Raw genomic sequence first — 24,221 nt, 5'->3', positions numbered from 1 at the left:
CTACACCTTGTCCTACTGTGGCTAGATAAAGCCATGGCAGGGAAATCACCCACTTGCAGATTGTGACCATTGTCAGCATCCATGGGGATGCCCATCACAGGGGAGAGATGATGGTTCAGGCAAAGGAAGGCCCGCAGATCCTAGTTTATCAGGATGACAAGACAAGGAAATTCAGCAGTTTGAAAAGGGAGCAGGGTGAGGGTTCAGGACCATGGATAGCGCTCCTGAAGCTGATATCAAACATCCAAGTTGCCTGCCCACAAATGCAACCTTCTGGGCAGTGCCTTCTTCTGCAGTCATTAGGTCTTTTAAGATAATGGGGTTTCCACATCTATATTTTTTCTCTCTCAGCATTTTCTTGAGTCCTCAAGGGTCTATAGACCAACCCTCAGAGTCTAGTGATGTGTCCTCGGGCTAAGAGGTGGAGAGATTTGCTCCATTGCCAGAAGGCTAGGTGGACCAGGGGACAAATTCTAGGATTCTTTCCTTGGCCAAACAAACAGATGTCACTTGGCTTGGCTGTGGAAAATATAGCCTAACAACATGCATGCATTTGGTCGTGGTTCCTTTAATTCCTTTACTGGTATAATTAGAAGTATTACGATGACCTCCTGAACTTTCTCCCAGCTGCTCTATGAAAAGAAATCAAAATGTTTTTTAAAAAAAAAAAATGAAAGAAGAAAATAGGGCAGGATGTTCTTTCTGCATTCAGCAACTGAAAGTGAACCCTTCTGATGTAGCAAATTTGTCACCTATTTAATTTTAATGCAAGTCTTGATAAAGTTTAGTTATGCCATTCACACTTATGCATGAAGTCATCCATGCACAAAATTGAAGTATGTGACATTTTACAGCAGGGCAAAGTTGAAGTTCCTATTGCCCATTGATGCATCCACCTTAAACAGAATGTCCTTCTTTTTAAAACCATGTAAATGATATTATCAGAAAGAGGAGATTCCCTTGGGGACATTTATATCTGTAGGATTATGATATAACTTTTTATTTATTTTTTAATGGTTTTTAGTATCTTTGGAGGGAAAAAATGGCATGTCATTTTCTTCCAATGTGGCACAAAGGAAAAGGCAGTTCCTCTCAAAAGTCAAGTCCACTTTTCCCCAATATATGTAAAACAATATATTCCAAATGGCCAAAGGGATGTGGCAAACTGAATTTAAGATATAATAATAATAATAATAATAATAATAATAATAATAATACGAGAGACACTGAAATTTACAGATTTCCCCATCACTAGGAACTAGATGCCTTGAAGGAGGAAATCTATGCTCTTAAATCTTAGTTGTCTGGATATGTCCTTGAGGTTTCCGATAATAAGCTTAGAATAACAAGGGTTCCTCTGTCAGCAACCTCTTTCATGATGTGGGCTCCAGCCCTGTGGAGGAAAGAGAAATAACCCCCGTTGTGTATAGAAAGTTAGCAGAATGTGCCAGGGTGTTTCAAAGCAAGCCATTATTCCTCATAAAATATGCTTTTATTTCTCCAGCTCAGGCACTCTGGAAGAGCAAAAGCAGTAGATCATGACTGTTAAACTAGCTATACAACTCCTTTCCTTCAAGGCAATAGCACGGAGCTGGCATAATCAGGTGCTATTTGACAAATGGGACAGGCTAGCAGCGCCGCAGGCGGAATGACGTGGCCCAAGCAGTAAGAGGAGTGGGGAATGGGAGTAAACACAAGCAATAAGATGGCTGAAATAACACAATTCCTCATATAGCTTAATACTGCGATGGGCAGGCTATCACCATACCTCTTGAGAAATGCTGCAACTGCTTCCATGTTCTCTGTGTAAAGGTAAAGGGACCCCTGACCATTAGGTCCAGTCGTGGCCGACTCTGGGGTTGCGGCGCTCATCTCGCTTTATTGGCTGAGGGAGCTGGCGTACAGCTTCCGGGTCATGTGGCCAGCATGACTAAGCTGCTTCTGGAGAATCAGAGCAGCGCACGGAAACGCCGTTTATCTTCCCGCCAGAGTGGTACCTATTTATCTACTTGCACTTTGACGTGCTTTTGAACTGCTAGATTGGCAGGAGCAGGGACCGAGCAACAGGAGCTCACCCCGTCGCAGAGATTCGAACCACCAACCTTCTGATTGGCAAGTCCTAGGCTCTGTGGTTTAACCCACAGCACCACCCTATGTTCTCTGTATAGACTGGGGTAAAAGTGGGCTTTTACATGCCGTCTTCTTAACAACAAACTATGTTTCCCATGAATACCCTGATGGTGAAGATCCTTTAACTTGTTCTGCTACCTGAGTGTGTATTTTATTTCTCAATACCGTATAGCAGTCACTAGCTAATGCCAGGAAACCTTCTCCAGCCAAGTTCTACAGGAGATGCATGGTTTGGAGAAGGCATCCTACAGTTGCCTAGCAACCCAAGCTCATCTTCCCTCCCCTGTCCCCTAAATTCAATAAAATGATCACCCCAGCAGGGATTAATCTGCCACCTTAGCACAACAATAGGCAGCAAAAGAATGCACAGCCATTGTTCATTTGTTGCAAGTGTTCCTTTTGCACGTGGAAGGAACAGGCGGACACAAGCACTGAATTGAACTCGGCCACTGCATTTATTATTTACAGTTACAGCAAACTGAACAGGATCACTACAACAGGGGAGGGGGTTTCATGGTCCTCCCCAAGGAACCACCTTGGCTGTCATTGCCAGAATGGTTCCTTGAAGGCTAGTTTAGAAAGGTTTTTATAAAAGGGGGAGGAGAGAGAAATGCACATTGAGAAGAAAGTGAAGTCATTCCAAAACTCAGGGACTTTCTTTGCTTTCTTTTTCTTATAATTTTTATTGAATGATTTTATGTCACAAAAAACAATACAGCCATACTACCACTAAATATAATTAAGAAATAAAAATTACATACATCGATATTTAGTTTGTTATTTTTTATTTACCGTCTTATTTCCTCCCAAACATTGAATACAACACACATATATGCAGACACCCACACACCCACAAAATGATAATAAGGAAAGTAAATATTTTCTCCCTTTTATCTTCCAAAATCTTTTCTTCAACTTTGACTTCCTGTCAAGTCCCTCTGCATATATTTTATCTTACATTTGAATGTACACAAAACAATAAACCTTTCTATATAATTTTTCTAATACATTCTGAAAACATAATAAATCCTTAATTGTTGTCCACCTCCTTTTAGTTCCTTTATCACTCAAATGCTAGCATGGAGTCAAAACTATTATTGTATTTTTGAACATATCTTCTATAACCATCCCATTTTTCTGCAAATTTTTGCTTTGAGTTTCCTCTGAGTTTACTAGTCAGTTAAGCCGTCTCCACCAATTCCTGTAATTTGATTTGCCGATCTGTTATTTTTGGAGCCTCATGATCTTTCCATTCCTTGGCCCAAAACTCAGGGACTTTCAATGAAGCTGAACATGGGAAGATTTGGGACAGACAACAGACAGTGAATAGTTAAACTATGGAATTCGACACCTCTGGAGTTCCTTTGAGGCCTTTGGATTCTGGATCAAATGCTCACCAGGAGAAAACCTGCTACAAAAGTTACAGCAGGCTCTGTGTAGAAAAACTTCTGTGCTGCAATGATAATCCTTCTTGATATCTCCACTTTATAGAGCTCCCACAGGGGTATTCACTCTCTGTGACTGGCTTGGTGTGATCTTCTGGGGAAAGGGTTGAACGCTGACCTCAGATCTCCCTTGCCTATGAATTACCTTGCCTTCAATGCAGAATTACACCACCTTGTCAATTTTATATTAAATCAGGTTTCAGGTTGCAGTCTATAAAATGAAAATAATATTGAAACTGCCTCACGAGGTTGTTATAATAATAATAATAATAATTTATAATTTGTACCCCGCCCATCTGGCTGGGTTTCCCCAGCCACTCTGGTTTCCCCAGCCACTTCGGCTTCCATAGAAACCAAAAATACACTAAAATATCACAGATTAAAAACTTCCCTTAAGATGTCTTCTGAATGTCAGGTAGTTATTTATCGCTTTGACATCTGATGGGAGGGCGTTCCACAGGGCGGGCGCCACTACCGAGAAGGCCCTCTGCCTGGTTCCCTGTAGCTTTGCTTCTCGCAATGAGGGAACTGCCAGAAGGCCCTCGGTGCAGGACCTCAGCGTCAGGGCAGAACGATGGGGGTGGAGACGCTCCTTCAGGTATACTGGGCCGAGGCCGTTTAGGGCTTTAGGTTGTTAAAGGGTTGCATGTGGTAAGAATGATAAACTAAGGTACAGGGAAATAAAAGTCCACTTCATTTTACGTCTTTAGCTTTTCCCTCTAGAGACACTTGCCTGCACTGTTTGCATGACTCTGTGCTTTTAACTGCCTGGATTGCATTGGTTGATCTCAGTTGTGTCAGTGCAGAAAGTTGAAAAGCGAGTGGCCTTGCCTTTCACTGCAGGGGGTAGGACTGGATGACCTTTGGATTCTTTTGATCTCATTAGTCTTTTCGACTCCGTAAAAGGTCATAGATCAGTGATAGAGAATTTGCTTTAAATGAAAAACGTCCCAGGTTCACTGTCGTAAAAACAGGAAATGGACAACAACAGGAAATGGAATTTGAGCATATGGAACTGGGCATAAATTAAAGGATATGCAGTGGTACCTTGGGTTACATACGCTTCAGGTTACAGACTCCACTAACCCAGAAATAGTACCTCGGGTTAAGAACTTTGCTTCAGGATGAGAACAGAAATCGTGCTCTGGCGGTGCGGCGGCAGCGGGAGGCCCCATTAGCTAAAGTGGTGCTTCGGGTTAAGAACAGTTTCAGGTTAAGAATGGACCTCCGGAACGAATTAAGTTCTTAACCCGAGGTACCACTGTACAGTATAATAAGGGAAAAAATGGACTTTTATTCCAGTATGTGAGCACAGTGGAGAGATTTTAATATGGACATGGATGGAAGAATGCATTTTTACCCAAAATGGAGGAATGGTGGTGGGAATTAAAGGAGGCAAAGTTAATTACACCCAAGGGCGCAAGCCTGGGCAGTGTGTCTGGAGGTCCTGGGCTGCCCAGATGACAACCCCCCTCTCAGCCTCACTGATGTGGTCTAAAGGAAATCAGAGGAATATGTTTGGCATCAGCTTGGCTTCAGGAGCTACAATAAGTAGGCATACAAGGCACCATTCAACCGCCTTAGGGACTCCAACCCGGATTTGTGTAGGGTTTTCTCCTCAGCCTTTTCTTCTCCCAAAGATATCCCGCAAGGCAGCAGAGGTTTAGGATAGAGTTTTCCTTCTCCTAGATGGACTATCTTCCCAGGTTGCCGAGCCCCATCTGCCCCTTGCTTCCCTCTACAGCACATGCAGAAACTGCCTTCTTAACCTTTGGACCCCCTATTGGTCCCATCTGCTCAACCCTCTGGAGCCTGTCTCTGCATGCAGGCAAAGTCCCTAACTCACAGAAGGAGAGCCTTTGGCTACCCTCATCACACTGGCCTGCGAGAGCTCCAGTTGGAGAACAGCCTTTACCAAAGGTGTCATGGGCTTTGAAGACACTCGAACTCAGGATGCAAGGGAGAAACGTGCTAGGAGGAAGGCACGCTTGGCAAATCGACACTGTGATCAACTCCCACCCGGAAACCAATTTCCCCACTGTGGAAGGACGTGTGGATCCAGAATTGGCCTCCACAGTCACTTAGTGACTCATTGTTAAAACCGTGTTTATGGAAGACCATCTTACTCGGCTACGAGTGATCGCCAAAGGAGAAGAAGCCAGACTAAGCCATTCCCAAGGTGTGTCTGCTGTCGCTTCTAGGAGCCACAGGTGAGAGGTGAGTGCAGGGTGGGGACCAAAGGTGGACAAACCACCCCAGAAGGAGCATGACATGTTCCCCACCAGAGGAACTACCCCATACACCCCTCAAGGCCACGTACACTATTGTATTCAAATTGACTGTTTCAATATGTGTAAGGAGAAATGCAATATCAGGCAACAGTTGAATGTTGTAGGTCTAATTCAGCTGTGGGGATCAGGTGAAGGCAAAAGCCATGAAAGCAACTCTAAAGTGATTTATCTAGTCTCCATGACAGGTAATCATAGTCCCATCATTCCAATATTTCTTGCTCTTGATCGTCTTCTTTAATTCAAATTGTGGCTTTGAGTCCCACACAAGCAAGGATGCACTGGCAGAAGCTCAGGGCAGTTGTTTGTTCAGCATGTTATTGCCAAATTGATGATGGTTTTCTGCCTTGGGTATAATTCTGCATCCCTCTGCATGTCATGGCTTTGTCTTCTGTCTCTTAGCCAGCCTGTGAAACAGCTAGATTCTATGTATTCCAAAGCAGGGTGATTTACGAGTGGGAAAACCCAGCTCTCTCTTCCCCCTGCTTGGGATAACACTGATCCCCAGGTTCATAAGAATAAATGAAAGACTTGTCAGCTGGAAAAGACTTCAATCGCATGACAGGTGCTTTTATTTTAATTAACTGAAGGGGATAGTAAAATCAACAGTCACACATCAATCTAGATCAGGCTTCTAAAACAGAATATTGCAGATGGCTTCCATGGTGCTATGTTCTGCATGGTGGCCTCAGCAGTACAAGGGTCAATAGTTCAGGTTTGGGGAAACAGAGCAGGTTGAAGATAAGGTCCAAGGCAGGCAGGGACGGGAAACATCTGATCCTTCAGATATTGTGGGGACTACAGCCCCTGCCATTCCTGTCCACTGGCCATTCTGGCTGGGACTGATGGGAGTTTGAGTCCAGCAAGGAGTCTAAAGCAAGGGCTTCAGAATGTAATCTCATTCTAGATAGCACCATGAAGGATAACAGCAGCAGCAGCAGCAGCAGCAGCAGCAACAACAACAACTCTGGGCGGCTTCCAACTAAATATTAAAATACAATAGTCCTTCAGATATTAAAAGCTTCCCTAAACAGGGCTGCCTTCAGTTGCCTCCTAAAAGTCTGGTAGTTGTTTTTTCCTTTGACATATGGTCAGAGGGTGTTCCACAGGGCGGGTGCCACTACTGAGAAGGTCCTCTGCCTGGTTCCCTGTAACTTTGCTTCTTGCAGTGAGGGAACCGCCAGAAGACCCTCAGAGCTGGACCTCGGTGTCTGGGCAGAACGATGGGTGTTCTTTTTTGTTAATTTCCTTTGCCACTATCGACAGGTGCAGTGGGACATAGCTCAGTGGCAGAGTATCTGCTTTGCACACAGAAGACCCCGGGTTCATCTCCAGGAAGGGCTAGGAGAGACTTCTATCCAAAATCCTGGAGAACCACGGCCAATCAATGTAGACAATTCTGAGCTAGGCTGATGATGTTCTCACTCGGTGTAAGGCTTACAGGACAGATCAAGGGGATCAGGACAAGCCCACACGATTGGCGCTTCCACATAATATGGGAAGCAACTATGGAAGAGGCCAAGGGACCCTGGTTTAGAAAACATGAATGATACATCTGCTCTTGCTGTGGGACTTTCAACGCTTTTGCCAGATGGCAGCATCATGTTCTGAGTCACAAGCTGATGTTTAAATTTAGTTTTACAAACCAGTTTGTGTTGCTCTGTTGGCGAATTGATATTTGGCAAGAAAAGACGGAATCTGCTGCACGTATCGTTTTCCTGATTTTATCTGTGTTTTATTGGGAACTATTTCGTACATGCTTGGTTTTTTTAACAGTTTTGTGGGTTTTAGGATGCTGTAGGGTGCACACTGCTTTGAGAGTTTTGTAATATAAGCAGTCTCTAAATCTTTCTAAATAAAATATACCCCAGAAACATTGTTACGGAACCTCATGAGACAAGGGACTTGGGGTTCGGAGCTCAAAACCCTTCCTAGCCTTCAAAATAATTGCTCCCTCCTGGGGAATGGCACCTCCTCCCGACATTCCTTGACCTGTCCTATGCATGTTTACTCAGAAGTAAACCCTACTGTGTTCAATGGGGCTTGCCCCCCAGCAAATATGTTAAGTTAGGATTGGCACTTTAGTTTGGGGGTGGGGGCCTGGGGGCCCTTCAGATGTAATTGGACTACATCTCCCATCTTCCTTTCCCTTTGCCATGCTGGCAGGGGTTGATAGGAGTTGGAGTCCCACAAAAATATGGGGGGCACAGGTTCCTCACTGCTGTTTTAGCCTTTCAACAGGAGTAGGAAATGTGTTGCGCCCATGAGAACCTAAAGCCCTTACCCCAAGATTTGTTACAACTATTCCCCTCATAGCAGGGATGGTGATTCTGCAGCCCTGTGGGTGGTTTTGAGCTCCATATGAGAAGTTGGGAGCCCTGTGGGTGTTTTTGAGTTCTGTATGAGAGGTTGCAGCCCAAGCTCTGGAGGGCACCAGTTTCCCTGCCCTAATGGGTGAGCATTGTGTGTCCCCCCTGTGCTTGTGTTTCCACACATTTCTCTCCAGAAGTTCCCTTGAATGTTGTTGTTTAGTCATGTCTGACTCTTCGTGACCCCATGGACCAGAGCATGCCAGGCACTCCTGTCTTCCACTGCCTCCCGCAGTTTGGTCAAACTTATGTTGGTAGCTTCGAGAACACGGTCCAACCATTTTGGCCTTCTCATGTCCCCTTCTCCTTGTGCCCTCCATCTTTTCCAACATCAGGGTCTTTCCCAGGGAGTCTTCCCTTCTCATGAGGTGGCCAAAGTATTGGAGCCTCAGCTTCAGGATCTGTCCTTCCAGTGAGCACTCAGGGCTGATTTCCTTCAGAATGGATAGGTTTGATCTTCTTGCAGTCCATGGGACTCTCAAGAGTCTCCTCCAGCACCATAATTCAAAATCGCTTGAATGTAGCATGACTAAAATAAGAAAGGTTGCTTCTGGTTCGTTCTTAGGTCTATATACTTGTGGGGTTTTGTGTTTGTTTTGGGCTCCTGCTGAACTCTGGGTCTCTCGATCTCAATCCAATGTATCCTTATGTCTATGATGATGGGCCATAGCAGTGCAGGGGTTGCTGGCAGAAATCTGAGGGACCCTTGTGGCTCTAGTCCATTGGATATGATACCTAAAGACCACTGTTTAAGTTTCCAGACAGCTGAGGTTCAATGCGTTCACAATGGGTTCAACCATTTGAAGCTAGTCCCTAAAACCCCTTTGCAGTTGTCTCCTAAAAACCACTGTGTAAGCAATTATTTTGATGTAGAGATGATCCCTGAGAAGACCCAATGCATTCAGACAGAACCAGTGCATTGCAATGGCCATTGCCACTGGGTACTTCCTTCCCTAGATACTTCTCTGCAGCATTCTGCTTGCAAAATCTGCATAGCACAGGGAAATGGAAGCTTTTCCCACCTGAGGGCTACATTCCCTTCTAGGGGACTTCCTGGGGCCCCACATCCCAGTGGGGGGCAAGGAGCAGAGACATATGTGGGTAGAGCAAATGTACCGTAAGTTTTAGCCTTGTACAGTAGGCTAGTTTCTACACACATCCACAGACCCCTCTCTACTCTTCAGAAGCATTATCAAAGCATGGCCAGTGAAGGGGGTTGCCAATGGAGAGTCTCAAGGGCCAGACCGGGAGGAGTTGAGGGCCACATTTGGCCCCTCCGCCTGAAGTTCCCCATCACTTACATAGTATGTGACTAAAGGTGATAGTCATAACACTTGTAGTATTGTGACACTGGTTTATTTAAAATTGTTGTGTTAATTTAAATGACTTATTTATTTATTTTTTTAAAGTCATGTGAGAACACTGGCAAAAATAGAAACCTTTCTCTCCCAAATAATCCTTCTCTCTCTCTCTCTCTCTCTCTCTCTCTCTCTCTCTCCGCTTTCTGTCTCTCTTTCGGAACAAACCTTTTGTATACTAAAGATATTTTGATGCCACCCACAGGAAGAAGATGGTATTTTTGGTTCCTCTGCCTTTCTTCCTTGGAACAGCTGAACATCCTATTGGTGGGGAGGAAAACCTGATCTCTTCAGCAGTGCTGGATGGAGACGTAGCAGTTAAATCTAGCAAAGAGTCGAACTGGTGAGAAGCATATCAGAGTGATATATAAATAACCACAGGGTGAGATTCAAGGCTGTTTCTTCTATACATAATAATGTCTAGGCTCTGTGGCTCTGCCACCCCCATCCCCAGGCTGGTTTATGAGACAAGCAAAGACAGGAAGCATGCTTTAAAAATATTCCTTTTGGAGCAGTTAAATGATGATTGTATACTTAACATGAAGCACGTTGTGTTTGTCTATAATTTCTCCCCAGTATTTCTCTGGAACAATATGCACTAGATTAGTGGTTGGTGGAAGGTAGATTTGTATTCTCTATAGTCAATTTCTGGGGTGATAGATCAGCAACAGTAATGATAGCAAAACAACTTTTCCTGTCTAAATTGGGCAGCTTAAATGAAGGAAGGTAACCAGGGACGGACTTTTATATGAAAGGACTGTGAGTTCTGATCTCACACAGAAAACAAATCTCTAGGCTCAGAATGTGCTCAGGGGTGCCCTGCTCTTTAATACGAACTGTACAACTTTTGTACCTGGCACTCATTGGTAGTTCTTGGGGTTCTTGTGTAAAGACAAACAATTTGGTCCCCCAAGCCAGAATTCAGCCCACACTCCCACCGGAGCCCCTGCCTGATGCAAGGACATGGTGAATGTGACTAAGCAACTTCTTAGAAATACAAGATTATACAGTTTGAAAAAGGGCCCCAAAAAGGATATAGGCATGGAAAGATAGAGGGAAGAAGTGGAGGATGCAATACCTAACATGGATTGCTGATATATATGTTTGATTGAATAACCTGCTCAGTTTGCAGCATGCTTAAACCTTAACCTGTTATTTGCCCTTATACCTCTAGAGCTGCTTCTTGTTCTTTGTCAAGGTGTGGTATGGTGGAAGTGGGGGGAGGGAATGCATGCAAATAAGGGACAGGAAGGGTGTGGGAACGAGAAACTCCTTTTACTTGACTAAGTCAGTTCCATTGGCTCAGTACTCAGTTGCTCTCCAGGGTCCTGGACTTTTCAAAGGATTGACCATGGGATCTAACCTATGCAAAGTTCAACGGCTGAGCTGTGCATTCCTCTTTTAAAGAAAAGGGTAATTGTGGTGCACAGATGCTTGCAAAACCATGAGAGACAGAAATGTATTTTTAAAACAACAACAACTGGAAGAGCCAATCCTCACAATACATTTGATATCCATGCAAGCTGTTTCCTGGTGAACAACTGTAACCAGGAAGTTCTGGGCAGCTAGTTCTGTGAATGCGGTGGCTGTGTAAATACAGTATGCTGGCATGTCTTTGGTCCTCGCTACATACCCCAAATCACCCCATTCACAGGCTGCATTTGCTACACCCAGGAAGGCTGGGACTGCTTGAAGGGATAGCTCAGTTGGTAGAGCAAGAGATTCTAAATCTCAGTTGTGGGTTTGAGCCCTATGTTGGGCAAAAGATTCCTGCACTGCAGGGGGTTGGACTAGATGACCCTTGGGGTCCCTTCCAACTCTACAATTTTAGGATTTTATGACACATATTATGTCAATGACATTCAGCAACTCAATTCTGTGCTCTAATCACAACAAGGAATTATGGAAGATGAACAACCTAGGCTTATATATACAGACCAAACATTGGCTAAATGTGTTTGAGCTGCAATGATAGGATCCTAATCCCACTGAACTGGGAATAATACCAATAGAATTCAAAAGGATTTGCTTCTGAGTAGACGTGGTTAAGATTGTGCTGCAAATTAAGAAAATCTGTTCTTTCTTTCGCATTCCTTAGTCATCATATTCCATATTCCTCTGATAGGACTAGCCTAGGGCACTAGGATGAAATCGATGTCCCTAGTGTTATTAACCTCTGACATCTTGTATGCAAAGCCAAGATGTGAAAATGAACTTTGCTACTGAAGATCAGAAATGGTTAAAACCGTAAGCTGTTTCGCCGTAGGTGTTCTAAATAAGGAACTAGGAAGACAACACCGCTTTGCACATTGACAGTAATGGGTACAGGAAGGAGGTAAGGGGAAAACACACAGGAAACCGATGATTAGGAGGAGCTGTTACAGGTAGATGTAAATCTCACTCAGAATTACAGCAGAGAATTATGTTTATTTTTTGCAGATGCTCATCGGGTCTTGTACATCTTTGAGGTTGCATGAGGGTTTTAGTCTTCTTTCAATAATCATGCCACATGCTCAATGAAAAAGCATTATTTCCATATGCGCTGCCTATCTGCACTAAGACAAATCTTTAATGTGTTTCCAGCAATAAGATAAAGTGAGATAAAATCCTGGCAGTTGTTAATACATCCTCATTAGAGAGCGAGGGCTTGCTGGCAGCGAAGGCTGGCTCTCCATTACAAGTTGTTGTTGTTGCTGGATGTCCCCCCCCCTTTTACCGTGGAAGCCTTCTGTTGACCAATCATCCTGTGAGCTATGGAACCACAGGTTATTTCCTGCACTTCATGCATCTCAAAGCCCATGCTCTGCACCAGCGTGACAAGGATTTGCCAGCTTGCCAACCGCTTGAATTCACCAGGGCAAGGGGGAAAATATTCATCATGGCTTCATGCCCTCTTCCCATGAGGAACTGGCTTCCCAAGTAATATATTATTTGTGGATGTGTGTTAGAGACAGGGCTAGGTGGTATTTCTGGGCTCAGTAAACCTTTGCTGCTACAGATCTAGGGAGAGTGGTGGTTTGCCTAGGCAGACCCAGGCAGGGCGAGGCCCACCACAAGGCTGGTTGAAGCGGCACCGTTAAGGGATATCAAATCATTTATTCATTGTAAATGGATGTACAAATGTACCAACATTTGTGTGTTATCTTTCTGCCATCCTTGAATGTGAGGTGGCACATGTGAGGTCCCATCCACAGCTCAGTGGGAAAACATTTGCATTTCATGCAGAAGCTTCTGGGTTCAATCTCCAGCATCTCCCTGGCAGGGCTGGGAATGTCCCCTGTTGGGAACCCTGAAGAGATTGCAACGTAGTGCAGGCAATACTGCGCTAGATGGATCAATGTTTGGACGGGGTATAAAGCAGTTTCCTATGTTCCTAACGGGACGCGTGTGGTGCTGTGGGTTAAACCACAGAGCCTAGGACTTGCCGATCAGAAGGTCGGTGGTTCGAATCCCCGTGATGGGGTGAGCTCCCGTTGCTCGGTCCCTGCTCCTGCCAACCTAGCAGTTTGAAAGCATGGCAAAGTGCAAATAGATAAATAGGTAAACAGCGTTTCCATGTGCTGCTCTGGTTTGCCAGAAGCAGCTTAGTCATGACACGGAAACTGTAGGCCGGCTCCCTCGGCCAATAAAGTGAGATGAGCGCCGCAACCCAAGAGTTGGCCATGACTGGACTTAATGGTCAAGGGTCCCTTTACCTTTATGTTCCTAACACTGATATGTACAAATGTGCAACACATGGGGAAAAATTGTGTATAAACATAGACTTGCCATGGGCAAATTTAATGATATTTGGCCAGAGACCAAAATGGGTGACCATTCCTTTGTAAGTGAGGCCACACAAAAGTCACACACACCCCTATCTATCTTGATAGGCAAAAGACATGAGGGCATCCCAACTGAGCAGAAGTGCTTGAGACTAGTGAGGGATATGGCCTGTTGAGAGTCCCAGGGGAAGGATGGAGAGGGCAGGAGAGTTAGATTCAGCTCCCAGGCCTGGGGCTCCTCACACCTGCCTCATGTGGGATGTCAGCATCCAAAATGCATGTGCAAATGGCAAGAACTGTGTGGCAGTTGTGGCAATTGGTTCAGTTATGGCAGTTAGTTAGCAGTCTTAACAATTACAGAAGCAGTCATGTTGTATTGTGCTGTTGTCTGCCTCAGAGTTAGCCAATCTGCTGCAATAGTTTGATCTATGTCAGATGTATTAGCAATTTAAGAAACATCCACTGGCATTGTATATTTAATCTGCAACTGCAAGCACACTGAGCAAAAGTTATCCATTATTTAAACTTTAAAAGAGGGTCTTGCGAAGGGGGCGGGGCGGGGAAGAACTAATTAAAGGGTCAAACGACCCAAGGCTGACTTCCGCCTACTTTGCTAATGGGAACTAGAGTTTAATTCCAACACCTCAAACCGTGCTTTGGAATGCCATAGCATGGCACGATATCCTTCACGGCGCATTAACAAGCAGTAATGTTCCGAGAAGGGCACCCCTGGGGCTGGTCACCTCATGGGATAGAAAAGTTTTACGGCAGGCCCTGCTCATAGGTTTAAGACTATTCCTTGACTCCAGGAGCTCCCACGTTGTGGCATGTTGCCTCACGGCTCCTAACGTTGATTCAAATGTTTGGCAAAGGTGCAGAGGATTTCAGATTTCTTCCAGGACTAGGACTGAAGCCCTTCCATAGGCAGCCTTTTGTTTCTGTTGGGGGGCATAATCTTTTGGAGGTGCTTTGCCAGAGGCCACACAAAGGCAATGGGGCGAACCCATTTCTCTATTCTGCCACTCCCTCCCTCTTACACACACATATCTCTCTCTCTCTCTCTCTCTCTCTCTCTCTCTCTCTCTCTCTGCCACCTCTATTTCCCTGCCACCTTTTCCCTCCCCTTTCCCCTTCCTTGCCACCCCCATGAAATCTGGCCGAGGGCCACACAAAATGAGACAGAGGGCCACTGGTTGCTATAACCAGCCCTGAGCTAGAGGAGGGGTGGGGGGGATAAAAGCGTCGTCATAAAAACTCTCAGTCCCATAAAATGCCAGGAGATTTTCGGGTTTTGGACAAACAGTACCTTTTGCACATCTCAGTTGGTTCAGAACGTGGTGCTGATAACACCAAGGTTGCAGGTTCGATCCCCGTTTGGGACAGCTGCCTATTGCAGGGGATTGGGCTAGAGGATCCTCAGGGATCCAACTCTACGATTCTACCTGATCTTTCATTTGGGAAACCACAACACACATCTTCTCGTTCTCTTTAGCTCCACTTAGCTTCGCGCTGAGCACGTTAGCAATTGACACACTTGAAAGAACTTTAACTGAGTAGGCAGTATATTCTTAAGGCAAACGGCCCCCGGGGAGTATCCGGCTTGCCAAAAAGGAGAAAATGTGCGGGGCGGGGGGAGAGAAAAAACACACCGGAGAGTTTAATATAAATATAAAGGGGAGGAGAGGGGAGGCGCGGTGCCTACCCGATGCCTCCAGGGGGCGCGCGCGGGGGGTTTCTCCGCCTCCTTTTCAGCCAGGCGCCCGCGCGCGCTCCAGAAGGCGGGCGTCTCTCGCTGCGCGGAGCTGCCTCTCCGCCCGCGCCCAGCCCAGCCCAGCCTCTCTCTCTCTCTCTCCCTCTCCCTTCTCCTCCTCAGTCAGAGGCGAGCGGAGCCCGAGAGCGCGGAGGGATGGAGCCCGGCTTCCTGGAGGGATGAAACTCCCGAGCGCCCCACCGGATCCCTGAGCGCCCCGCTAGCTGCAAGCGAGGATTTGCCAAGAGCGCGGGTGGATCCCCTCCGCCGCCGTCCTGCGAGGGAGCGAGAAAGAGCCGGTTCGCGGAGCGCTCCATTCCTGCCAGATCCCTTGCTCAGGTAAGGCGGCTTCCCCTCGGCTGCTCCGCTTTGCATCCCACCTTTCAAAAAGGCATGTTGGCTAACTTTTTCTCTCCATCTCCAGCCGTTTCTGGGGTGTCTTTCTTTCTTTCTCTCCCTCCCAGACCCGCGTTCCCACGTTACGCGGCGCCTCTCGCCGTGAGGAAGGACTCTCAGTCACGGGGGTCTCCCGGGGGAAAGTTGGGGACCCCGGACTCTTGGGCGAAGAGCTGTGATTTCGAGGCCATGGGAAACAAGACGGTCCTTTTTTTTTTATAGAGTTGTCCAGCGGGGAAGGGACCCTGGGGGTCATCTAGCCCAACCCCCTGAAATGCAGGAATAGGCAGCTGTCCCATGCGGGGATCGAACCTGCAACCTCGGTGTTAGCAGCAACATGCTTTGGCCAGCTGAGTTATTGGAAGCGGGTTGTGCTCTGTTCGGGTTATTGAGGGGAAATAGGGCACTGATTGGGCTCTATTCGTCGGGATCCCTTTTATGTCTTTGCAAAGGGACCACAGCCCAAGTTGGCGAGAGCATGAGTCTCTCTCCCCCCCAGCGCTGCCCTCACTGCATGGGCTCCCACAGCTACTGCAGACTCTTTGCCTTGCACTTATCTCCCATCTGGGTAAAGTTGAGAGAGAAAGCAGCCTTGTTGTCGGTGGCAGTTACTGGTATAAGTGTATGTATATATATATATATCAGTTAAGTGTAAGGAATATCTTGAAAAACAATATTCTCTATAAAAAGAAAACTCCTCGATGGGCGTTTTGTTTCAAAACGTTAGATAATCATCTCCTGTACTGGTCTCTCTGTTTCAAAATCCTTGCACAGCTCCGTTCTCTCTCCCGGTTACTTTGGGTATCTGTGGCAGCCCCCTAAGTTGTGGCGCTCCTTCCCCAGAGGTGCACAGCTTCTGGTGAATGCTGAAAATGCTCTTCTTAACCTTGGCTTTTGACACTTGAAGTGTAGAGTTTTAAAACCCACCTTATTTCTGCCATTGTAAATTGTTCTGAGCTTGGGTTTTTTTAATATTGTGTTTTAATGTTGTAACCCATGCCGGGACCTTAGGGTGAAGAAGGGTGGATAATTGGTCATTATCAGTCGTCGTCATCATCACCATACCCAGTTCACCAACAACTTCTTTTTTTTTTTTTTTTTGGCTCAAAGTACCCACCGATGGACGTCATATCCCTGTTGAGTTTCAGAATCTGACACCTGGCCTTGAAGCCTTCCTAACTCCCTTCAGCTGTGCTGTGCTCAGCAGTGATTTCTGATCATCATTCTTCATACCTGAGCTGCAGTCCTGTGCTCCTTATTACCTAGGTCTGAGCCTGAGCTTGGCAGGGCTGCTTTCTGAGTCGGCATGCCTAACACTGCGCTTTCATTTTCTGACGAGAAAGCCCAGGCTGAAGCCATCGTTTACAAAAAGAATACACTGCATAACATGTCAACAAGTATTTCCCCAGACCCAATATAACCCCAAGTGTTTACTGGCATGGCTTATATTTGAATGTCTTGTTCTCTGGGCAGTGTAGGGCAATTTTTTGAGAGGCAAATGGGAGTTTGGTGCACAGGAGCAGTAATAATAATAATAATAATAATAATAATAATAATAATAATAATAATATCTTTATTGTCATTGCCCCCTCTCGGGGACAACGAAATTACCGGAACTTGGGTGAGTTCTGGGTTCAAATCTGTTGCTGCATTGACTTCTTCCACCTTACGTTTTACATGTGTGGTGGGTTACCAGTATTAATAAACAATAATATTGGGGCCAGTTCACAGATCTACCTAAAATACTTGCTGCGTTTGCGTAATAACCACAGGACAACCCAAATGAAGCAATGAGTGTGTGTGCGTGAAAAATATATATATATATAGTTATTAATGGCTTAGGGAAAACTTAAGGAGGCAGCATTTGTCACAAATAGTATCGGGAACAATGGCATTAACGGGAAACATCATTAGAAAGTAAGAAAGAATAGCTTTTGGGAGACCTCTTTGGGAAAATACTGTGTTTTGAAAGGTGACTAACAAATCTACTAAATAAAAAGAGGACTGTAAAATTGCTCACATTTCTAAGGCACATTTGCCCTCAGAGATAATTGCAACCTTGTCTTAAGTAGTAGCATTTTTGCTGCTTTCAAATTGGCTTCTTTTTTGAAAACCTGGATTGGCTAGGATGTACGTCTGGATCCCCTCCCCCTTTCAACTTCTCTCCTGAATTTGTCTGTGATTCGGGAAGTGTTTCGTGCCTCTTGATCCTAGGCATCTTTACTCAGAAATAAGTCCCACTGTACTGTGACCAATGGGACTTCCTTTCAAGTAAGTAGGCATAGGATTATAACCTGAATGAAAATGCCGTAAAAGATTTTCTCTCCTTTCCTGAAGAGGGGGAAAGGATTCCTAGGCAAATTTCAGGGTTCCACCCTTCACCCCAATGTTTGGGGAGGGATATGGAGAACCTGAGCCCAGCTTTGCAGTCATGGAGGTGAATTGCCTTTTGTTTGCCTGCAGAGGAGATGGCCAATTGTCCCACCCCAGAAAAAGACCTTTGGGCTTGAGTTGGTGTCAAGAAGAAAGGATGCCCATAAACAACTGTTCATTATTTTATTAAGATTCAATGTTCAGATTTCTTTTATTCTGGCTTTTTTTTTTAGTGGGGTGGAGCATTGTATTTTTGAACTGAATTTGTTGCATTTTTGAAAGCTGCAAGAGCTGTTTACCAAAATCAATAAAAGATACTGCCCTATAAACAGGGGAAGGGCTTATTCAGAATACTCCTTGGTTTTGTTTTTGGTGCCTTGGAGAGTTGCTATGTCAGACTTAGGTGGGCCAGTGGTTGGGTCTTGGTATACTGGGAAAATACAGAGCTGTGCTTTCTTGAACATAAGTGCAATGCAGGGTAAATGGTGTTCCTTGCGTTCAGTGCTGACACCACCTATCTACGCATTTGTCCCAAGTAACTAGAACTTTCAGACTGCATAAGGAAACTCTGAGTCAAATATATAATAAATATGCCACATTAATGGCATCACCCTCTTGACACACAGTCAGAATGGTCAGAAGCAAAGCTTTGAGGTAGTGTAGATTAGGGCTTCCCGAACTTGGGTCTCCAGCTGTTTTTGAACTACAATTCCCACCATCCTTGACCACTGGTCCTGCTAGCTAGGGGTGATGGGACTTGTAGTCCAAAAACAGCTGGAGACCCAACTTCGGGAAACCCTGGTGTAGATGCTTTGCTTGAGGATCTGGAGAGCGGACCAGGAATTTGCCTAATGCAAAAAGCTTGCAGGGACTTGAAAGAACAACCGTTTTATGGGATGTAGCATTCTTTGGAACTCATTGCCAGGGGATGTGGTAGCAAGAGTTGAAACCGGTTTCAGAAACAAGGATGTTGTCCAGTTTGATATGATTTTAGTCGTTGATGTGCCACCCATTAATGGGTGGTTTGTTTATTTATTCATTCAGTAAAATACGCTTGCAATCAAACAGAAACCATCAATATGAAAAGCTGGAATTTCAGTAGAGCCCCCTACCACAGCAGAAAACCAGCACAAAGAATCATACGTTTAATTAGAAACAACACCAAAAGCTATCAAACATGAGAAATAAAAATGTTCAAAGAAGTGAATCGTACGGAGCCTCAATTATTAAAAAGCCTGTGCGTGTTTACTTAGGCGTACATGACTATATGCATGTAAAAGGCTGGTTAATGTGGGTGTGTAAGAAAAACGGTTCCATGCATTTTTGGCAGGCAGTGTGTGGTTCAGGGGCCTCAACCTACACTTACTATCCTTGCAGCTGGATTTATTCTTAGTAGATCTGCATAGGATTGTATTGTAAACCAGGTCACTTCACTGAAGCATTCCCTGTTAGCATGCCAGAGTTCTGTGGGTGCCCTGCTAGCATGCAAACACTGCATGCATACTGGCATCTGAGAATCCTGGTTTAAAAGAGACACTGTGTGTATTGGAGATGGTGCACAGGTGTAATTTTCTTACATGTTTGATGTTCTATTTGAATTGGACCAAAATCCCGGGGGGGCAGGGGGGCTTTGATAGGATTGCAACTTCAAGCACAGCTGTGAAAAATAGGAATATTTCCCCAATCCCCAAAGACATTTATTTAGCATATGCCCCATTCATTTTAATGAATTTTGCATCTGAATAAGAAGCTTAGAGTTGCAGCTCAAGGTTGCCATTCGAAGGCTGAAGTTCTTCAGACACTTGCTAGAGTCAAATGGATTTTGCATTGGAGTAATAAGTTTGGGAAGGGATGCGGGTGGCGCTGTGGGTTAAACCACAGAGCCTAGGACTTGCTGATCAGAAGGTCGGCGGTTCGAATCCCCGCGACGGGGTGAGCTCCCGTTGCTCAGTCCCTGCTGCTGCCAACCTAGCAGTTCGAAAGCTCGTCAAAGTGCAAGTAGATAAATAGGTACCACTCCGGCGAGAAGGTAAACGACATTTCCGTGCTCTGCTCTGGTTCGCCAGAAGCGGCTTAGTCATGCTGGCCACATGACCCGGAAGCTGTACGCCGGCTCCCTTGGCCAGTAAAGCGAGATGAGCGCCGCAACCCCAGAGTGGGCCACGACTGGACCTAATGGTCAGGGGTCCCTTTACCTTAATAAGTTTGGCCTTGCCGCTTGGGGTTCTAATACTTCAATTCTAATGACACTTACTGAACGTGAAACACTGCAATATGTATGTGCTCAGGGGTGAGCCCCTCTGAGTTCCATTAAACTTACCCCATGGGCATTGCTAGGCACTGAAAAAGATTCGGGGAACAGAGTCAATGCACAAATTTGTCTCTAGGAATATTCAGATGGCAGGTGACTGGTAGCAATCTTTGGCATCAGGCTCAGGGCTTGTAAGCAAAGTTTTTTGTTTTAGAAAAAGTTTAAAGCGTAGGGTAGGAGAAGAAGGGAAAGGAGACCCGGGGTCCAGACCTGAGGTTTGGGCCCACTCAAACCACCCCAACAACTCCGCTGAACTTACTCGCAGGGTAGGATGTGTGCGTAGGATTGTGGTGCAACTCTGTTGAATGAAATAGGCTTTACTTCCACATAAGCCTGCAGCTTTCACTCTTTTGCCAGAGCTAGTTCCACTGAAATATGTGGAAGGCGATCCTGTGCAGCCTCCTGTGGAAGTAAACCTTATTGCACCCACTGGTGCTATTTTGCAATCCTATATGCACTTATCCGGGTGTAAGCCCCATGAACTTATTTCCAACCAGTGTGCCAATAGTGGCATATAAAGAAGTCAGGCACAAGTCTCTCTTTCGAGAAGGTGTTTCCATCATTTATAGTATCCACAGGGTGTGCCTTTAGTTTTCTTGTGATTCTCTCAGTTGGGGATTGCCAATGTGGTGGCCTCCATGTTTTGTGGGCTACAACTCTCATCATCCCTGAATGCCAGCTGTGCTGGTAGATCTGATGGGACAGAAACATCTGGAATATCACAGCTTGGTCACCCCTATTGTAATTCACCAGGAACTGAGTGTGTCAGAGATGGGGTAGATCAGTAGCAGTAGCAGGTGATCTTTGCTGCCATCTACTACCCATATAACACCGGTCTTGAAAGACCTACATTGGCTCCCAGTACGTTTCCGAGCACAATTCAAAGTGTTGGTGCTGACCTTTAAAGCCCTAAATGGCCTCGGTCCAGTATATCTGAAGGAGCGTCTCCACCCCCATCGTTCTGCCCGGACACTGAGGTCCAGCTCCGAGGGCCTTCTGGCGGTTCCCTCACTGCGAGAGGCCAAGTTACAGGGAACCAGGCAGAGGGCCTTCTCGGTAGTGGCACCCGCCCTGTGGAACGCCCTTCCAGCAGATGTCAAAGCGATAAACATCTACCTGACATTCAGAAGACATCTGAAGGCAGCCCTGTTCAGGGAAGTTTTTAATATGTGACATTTTAGTGTATTTTTCATCTTCGTTGGAAGCCGCCCAGAGTGGCTGGGGAAACCCAGCCAGATGGGCGGGGTACAAATAATAAATTATTATTATTATTATTAATTCCTTTTCACTGGAGATACCATGTTGTGCTGTCAGCGGCAATCTTTTTCTATAATGTAAACGTTGGGAAAATGGTAGAGCCGGATTTCTCAAACCTGCCTGGTTATCTAAAGCTAAGGCTGTAATCCTAAACACACTAGTAGTAAGCACCAGTGAAACGAAGTGGGCATGTGAGTAAGCAAGCCTCCGATCAGAATGCAAAAAGGATTAGTTTCACGCATTACATGTGCACTGCTGGGTTTTTCTAATCATTGTGATGGCAGCTGAAGGGGTGAACTGCCTTAACTGAAGAGCACTGGGTTCAGCACTAAGCTGAGGGGATGCAAAATAATCATTATCATAATCATCATCATCATCATCATAATTAATAATGCCTTTTTTATAGAGGTGCCTACCGAGAATATCCATAAAAAGCAACTGTGCCAAAAGGAGTTATTGTGGAAATAAGAAACATTGAGTGGGGGGAACCAGATTTTGTCCTCACTCGGGGTGCCATATTACCAAAATCTGGCCCTGCTGGGTTTATGGTGATGTGCAAGTTTTACCTGAGATGATCAGTGCTACCTCTGCATGCAGCCTCAGGAAGGTAGGAAGGAAGGAAGGAAGGAAGTTTCCCATTACATGCAGTCCAAGAACTGCAATTGAAACCTTCTGAACATCCAAGATTTGGAAGTCATTCACAATAGTTCCTGGTTAAAGAACCCAAAGCTCATCTAGTAAACAGAGCTGTAACTCAGTGATAGAGCATCTTCTTTCTATGCATTTGGTCCCAGGCATCTCTAAGTCGGACTAGGGAAGACTCCTTGTCTGGAACCCTGGAGAGCTGCTGAACTTCAGTGTAGACTATACTGAGCTAGGTGGACCGACAGTCTGATTTTGTATAAGCATCTTCCTGCTGCAGCATCTCACAGTGACCAACCGCATGGCTTTGGAAAGCCTGCAAGTTTGCACCTCCTGAGAACTATAGTTAACTGTGACTTCCTGAGTTGTTTTTCTGCTTATGCAAAGGGAAGAACAAAGCCGTTTGCACAAAGCTTCCACGTATCCTGGCTTACTATGCCAGAATTTGATCATGCACATTTGGCCAACAATATCCATTATGTTAAATAGATGTCACTGTTTGTCACTGACAGCTGGCCCTTCCATAGCTGTCAACTTTCCCCTTTTCTTGTGAGGAATCCTATTCGGAATAAGGGAATTTCCCTTTAAAAAAGGGAAACGTTGACGGCTATGGGCCCTTCATCTCCTTTTCAGGTATATTGGTGCAATCCAATTACATGACTTGCTTGATTCTTCTCTTGTCTCCGTTCCTTATCTTGTTTTTTCCACCTTCCTTTAATTTTTCTCTCTGGCAACTTCTTCCAGTGTCGTCACTTAGGCATGGTAAAGTGAGCTATTGGCAGCCTCTCGTTTCAGAAACAGAGTTTCCTTTTAAACAGTCAATTTTCTGTTGATTAAAATTAGCTTTGCATTCCAGTTTTTCTGCATATGTGATCCTTCATGATTAGTTCCACATTTGCTTTGGGGCTGTGTAAACATAAACATACAGCTAGACAATGTGGTGATTTTGTTAATTTTTCTCCAAGAAATGTTTAAACCCTCTGATTAATTTTAGACATGGTAGATAAAACAAAATACGAGTTCACGGTGCTCTTTTTAAAGCCTGTCTTGTGATTTTGCACAGCTTTGATGAGACTGCCTCAAAATAATTCATATCCATTATTTTCCATTGATGAACTGGGGCTAGTCTGGGCACTTGGTTAATCTTTATACGGCAGATTTGATATTAAAACCAGCTGGGAGCACTGCCTGTATATGGATCCTAAGATTGCTATTAGTCATTTGCTATGTACCTGGCTTTAAACCTGATTAAATAACTTTGTGTTAGAGTATCTCTTTTTGAGATGCCCCACTGAATTATTGCAGAAAAGTTGAAGTCATTGTAGGGGATTACGTTTTTAAAGTTTAGACCAACTGGTGGCATGAATGTAGCAGAACCTTTGTCATCTCATAGAAGTAGAACATCTGCTTGCTCAGTGTAGACAATACCATGCTTGATAGATGATTGGTCTACCTTGATATAAGACTGCTTCTTATGTTCCTATGACTTGGATTCTCAGATAAATAAATTTAAGGAAGTTCATTCATGGAAGGAAAGTTTTCTGTTTCCTCCTCCCCTGTTGCCTATCCCACATAGCTCAGGAGGGCCCCTTAATTATACAGAGATGCTTTTCAGGGGGTTGTAGCAGAGAGGACAGGAAAGTTTACTTCTGAAAACTTTTTTAAGGACTCATCCAGACTTCCTTTTGCACCATGCAGTCATACCTCGGGTTGAAGTAGCTTCGGGTTGAGCGTTTTCATGTTACGGTGACCCGGAAGTAATGGAACGTGTTACTTCTGGGTTTCGCCGCTCGTGCATGCGCAGATGCTCGAAATAACGTCACGTGCATGCGCGGAAGCTGCGAATCGCGGCATGTGCGGATGCAGGTTGTGTTCGCTTCAGGATGCAAACGGGGCTCCGGAACAGATCCCGTTCACATCCAGAGGTAGCACTGTACTTCCTTTTTCCTGGGGAAACCCGCATGTTACTGCTGAATCAAAGCAAATGGCAATCTGCAGAAAACTCAATTGTCAGTTGCTCCAGTTCAGCAGGAAACTGTGGGTTTCCCCAGGGAAAGCACTGTGACAAAAAAAACCAACAACCCCCAATGCTCAGTCACAGAGCTTTAAAGCTCAGACCTGTGCCTAGAAATGTGGTG

The 24,221-nt window shown here is 45.2% G+C and overlaps 1 protein-coding gene across 5 annotated transcripts in view; it reads left to right on the top strand.

Moving 5' to 3' along the window:
• Positions 1–24,221, top strand: part of CPNE4 (copine 4) — a 276,677-nt gene that overhangs the window by 51,965 nt on the left and 200,491 nt on the right. For 2 of the 5 annotated variants that reach the window (XM_083705873.1, XM_083705874.1), the window contains exons 2-3: positions 9,796–9,933; positions 15,228–15,443. The gene's annotated coding sequence lies outside the window, so the exon portion shown is untranslated. Of the gene's footprint in view, positions 1–9,795; positions 9,973–15,109; positions 15,444–24,221 lie in introns of those variants that run through there. The other 3 variants (XM_083705875.1, XM_083705876.1, XM_083705877.1) reach the window with 3 other exon arrangements.

This window comes from Podarcis gaigeae (assembly GCF_964106915.1).
Source record: "Podarcis gaigeae genome assembly, chromosome: 12".
Taxonomy (NCBI): Eukaryota; Metazoa; Chordata; class Lepidosauria; order Squamata; family Lacertidae; genus Podarcis; species Podarcis gaigeae.
This window is presented reverse-complemented; position numbering and strand designations above follow the sequence as displayed.